Here is a 3,979-nt window from a genome sequence, read left to right as displayed (position 1 = left end):
GGGGGGCGGGTGGGGGGAGCACCCCCTGCCATCAAGCGTACACTTGTTAATTGGGAAATTGATTTTGTTTAGTTTGCATGTCAGCACCCTCGGCTCTCCCCAAGCTCGCTGTTTTCTCTGGCACTGTAAGGTCTCTAGGAACAGAGCGAAAGCCCCAGGCGTGTTGGCGACTCAGCTGAGGTCTCATCAGCCACACATTTGATATGGCGGCCGCGTGCGCGCCAAGGCCCCTTGGAAGTTTTATACCAGCCATGACAGCCAGCAGCCACATTTTAATGAACCTGGTTTGGGTTGCTTTATTGTCTGTTTTACTGAAAAAGCTGTTATCCCCTGGCACTTGAAGCAGTACGATGACAGGGAACAGACTCCTACCAAACAGATGTTCCTTGCCCCCCCGTTGCCTCCTGTGACGCTCAAGGAGAACAAAGCAAATGGCCAGAGTTCACAGCAGGCTGTAGAAGTAACTTACTGTGTTAAACTGGGAATCAAAGGAGAAGCAGCTGAGGGGGAGTCTGGAAGACTCAGGGGTCAGAGAGCTTGAATTAAGGCAAACCCAGATAGCGTGTGTGAGGCCGGGTGTGCCGGGTCATGGGAGAACTGTGTGAAAACAATGAAAAAAAATTGGCATGGAGTTCGGAGTCCTTTTTCTGCTTAATTGCCCGGGCCAATATCACATACCAGATACTGCTGGGATGGCTGTAAAACATACAGGTCCCTCCTACCACAGAATTCCGTGAAAGAAGTGTTTCTATAGAAAATAAATCAGAGGTGATGCTTGCACCAAGTGCTAGTCTAGTAGTGCAGGCACCATTTAGGCTTGCAGAACCTTCTTGGGATGTTGTACCTGTAGCTGCTTGATTTGTAGACACAAGTAAGGGGGTTTAGCAGGGGAGTTCTTGTGTGGCTTTCATTTCCCTTCACGCAGGGGGAGCACATCTGAAGGTTTGGCTTTTAAAGCAAATCCTCTGGGTCACGTTCGGCCTTTTTTGGGGCGTATCTTGGTATTGGAACCGTTCTTACCTTGATACATCCGCTCTCTTGTTTTGATAACCGCGCCTCTTCCCTCACGATAGACCAGCATTAATTGCCTGCTTTTCTTTAATTGCCTCTCTGTACCCCTGGTCTAAAAAGAGAGCTGCTCTGAGGCAGAGGGCCCGCCGTGGACTGGAACGGTGCGACCGAAACAGCTGCTGCCTGTAACGGGGGGGAAGGAAGGGGGAGGTACGGTGACAGTGACGTGCGATTGTCTGGAGACTGACACCGATACCGCTTTTGTTCCCAGACTCTTGAAATGCCTGAAGACTTTTGGTGAAGTGCACTGAGCCGAAGTGACAGACTTGATATTTAAAAGAATCAAACCTTATCTTAAAAATGGAATTGGAGAATTAGCAACGCACAACTGCCCTCTTTCTTCTCTCTGCCTGCCTCTGCCCATCAACCTACTTCTTGGGCAGCGATTAGGACAGGAAATCAAACTGCCCATCTTCCTCCTTCCCTCTTGACACCGCTAGTGTGCGACAGTCTCGTTGCTCCTGGGATCCCACAACCCCGAGAACAGACACGTAGAGTTGTGACATAACACTAACTGCAGAAGCCGTGGAGCTGAAGGAGACCCTTCACGACTGCGCCAGTCACTGCTGACAGAGAGAGAAATTGGACAATTTGGTGACAAAAGAAAACTTTAAAAAAGAAAGAAAATATAATCTATTTAGAATTAATTTATAGCTGTATATATGTTGTACTTTTAAACTATGCAGGGGTTGGATGATTAAATTATTTTGTTTTCTGCCCGGTTTGTTAAACGGGGAAGTGGGAAGTCTCTTCCCAGGGTGTCTCGCTCTGCAGCGCTGTCCTGCCCAACCCACTAGAACCAGAGTCACTTTTGCAGTTACGTATTTTGCTTTCTGGAGGACAGCGGCGTCCTGCGGCTTGGGATGTCCGTACCTGCCTTTCAGGTTTTAATGAAAGAAATTCCAAATCTGTAGGGGGTAACAAAGGAAATCGGGGAAACTGCCCAGATTTGTGGTGTGGTTTTTGCAGTGTTGGCAGAAGCTGTGGCGGGTCAGCTGAGCCCCGACGTTGCACTCGGTGACGGGAAGGATTGTCCTGGATGGTTTTTGCTCATCAGTCGTTGGGTTTATTTGTGCACGTAACTTCTTTTTTCGCAGAGTCTGCTTTAATTTTGCCTCGTAATCAGCGTGCGGCGTTCGTTCTGTAAAGAGGGCTTTCCACGAGCCGTCTCCCTTTGTTGAGGGGTTTTTTTGTGTGTCCTACACTTGGGGTTCCTCACCCACCAGCACTCCTGTTTGCAGCGCAGCCATCGACTTGACGCCCTAGCTCTAATGTTTCCTAGAGGAGACCTGTAAAATACTGTTAATTCACAAGAAACGGAGCTTCCTATTGCTTCTGTTGAAAGAAGTTTTGCCAGGGGAGATGGGAGGGTGCACCTCATCTCTCCTCGGAGCCCGCCAAGCTCTGCAGCGCGGCTCTCCCTCGCTCACCGTGGGGCAGGGCCGGCGTTAGGCAGCAGGAGGGTGCCCGAGGTTGGGAGCAAAGCCAGCATGAGCAGAGCTACCTTCTGTGGAATAAACTGGATTTTTTTTTTTTTTCTGGTACTCTGCATTTTGTCTAAAGACATTTCCAGTGAGAACTATCCCCTGACACGCTTGGGGGAATGAATCAAAAGTGTGGTGGCTGCTGGGTGGGGTGGCAGGGGCTGGAGGAGGTGAGAGGTAAGGTGGGTTTCTTTCGTTGTCATTAGGAATCCACGTGCTCTGTCTTCAGCTATTTATTTATTTTGCGAAATATCAGCCCTCCCGTTAACTGCAAGCCTTATCCCACAGCCACCATGACACTTGGACCTCATTTTAAGGGGCTTTTTTTTTTTTTTTTTTTTTTTTTTTTTATTGGGTGGAAATATGGCATTTGGAAATAGCTCTTAATAGAGGCACAGGCACATGAAGAGATCACGGGCAGGGGAGTTAAACCAAAATCCCTGTTGCAGGAGGTGCTGAATGTCTTGCACAATGGCATTCCTTGCCCAGAGCCTGCCCACCAAAACCTTCTGATTATGTTTTTTTCGAGTAGTTACCCATGGATGATAACGAGTGAGAAGGCGTAGATCCTAACGGATGCTCACAGAGGCTGTATCTCTCGATTTAGAATTAATTATACAATTGTACATCTATAAATAAATGTTTATAACGTGAAAGGCTCCGGCTGTGTTGGTGTCCTGCAGCTCCGTGCCCCAGACAGCTCTGGTTTTACCGCTTCTCCTTCACGTCACCTTCGTCGCATCCACGCGGGCGTTCGGTGAATGAAATTCGGTGTCTTTGCAAGAGAGCCCCGGGGCTGCAGGGGGGAAGGAGAGAGATGTGATGGCGAGGCAGTGGTGCTCCCCGAGTTAGCAAGGGGACCAGGGCCGCTCAGCAGGATGCCTTTGCTCCAAACTGGGGCCACTGGAAGCTCCCAGCAGGATGCCTCGTGCCAGCGGGAGGGGGGGCCATGCCCTCCTCCCCTCCCACTGAAGCGCTGCTGTTAGCCACCTCTCTGACCTCCTCTGGCTGAGCTCTTTTGGGGGATGCTTTATTCTCGCCCCAGAACACCCCCGTTTTAATGTCCCCGTGCAGGCAGGCAGCGGGCAGGAAGGCTCAGGCTGCCTTTGTCCCAGGCAGAAATGCCAGCTTGGACACACTTCCCAATGGTGGCAGCTCACAAGCTTCTGGCTCGGCCCAAAATGGGGGGCACCACCTGCCCCCAGGGGTTGGACTTGGGGCCCATGCTCCCGAATGGGTCTCTTTTTCCTAATTCCCCCCTCCCCAGGACAGCTAAAAGGCTTTTCCTCCAGCACCCAGAGCAGGCTTGACCCCACCTTGACCCTGGTGCTCCCCTCTTCATCTTCCCCAGCCCCATGCACCAAAGGCCTGGAGGTTTGGGGAGGATTTTTTCCCCTTTTCCCCTTTCTCAGAGGCCAGGGCTC

At 50.8% G+C, this 3,979-nt stretch overlaps 1 protein-coding gene across 2 annotated transcripts in view; it reads left to right on the top strand.

Moving 5' to 3' along the window:
- Positions 1-3,214, top strand: part of DNAJB12 (DnaJ heat shock protein family (Hsp40) member B12) — a 15,642-nt gene extending 12,428 nt beyond the window's left edge. For both annotated transcript variants that reach the window (XM_026851964.1, XM_026851963.1), the window contains exon 8: positions 1,283-3,214. The gene's annotated coding sequence lies outside the window, so the exon portion shown is untranslated. The remainder of the gene's footprint in view (positions 1-1,282) is intronic.
- The last annotated feature ends 765 nt before the right edge of the window (positions 3,215-3,979 follow it).

Source organism: Athene cunicularia (genome assembly GCF_003259725.1).
Source record: "Athene cunicularia isolate RWA chromosome 6 unlocalized genomic scaffold, athCun1 chr6_part2, whole genome shotgun sequence".
Lineage (NCBI taxonomy): Eukaryota > Metazoa > Chordata > Aves > Strigiformes > Strigidae > Athene > Athene cunicularia.
Note: the sequence above shows the minus strand (reverse complement) of the source record. Positions and strands in the feature narration are given on the sequence as shown.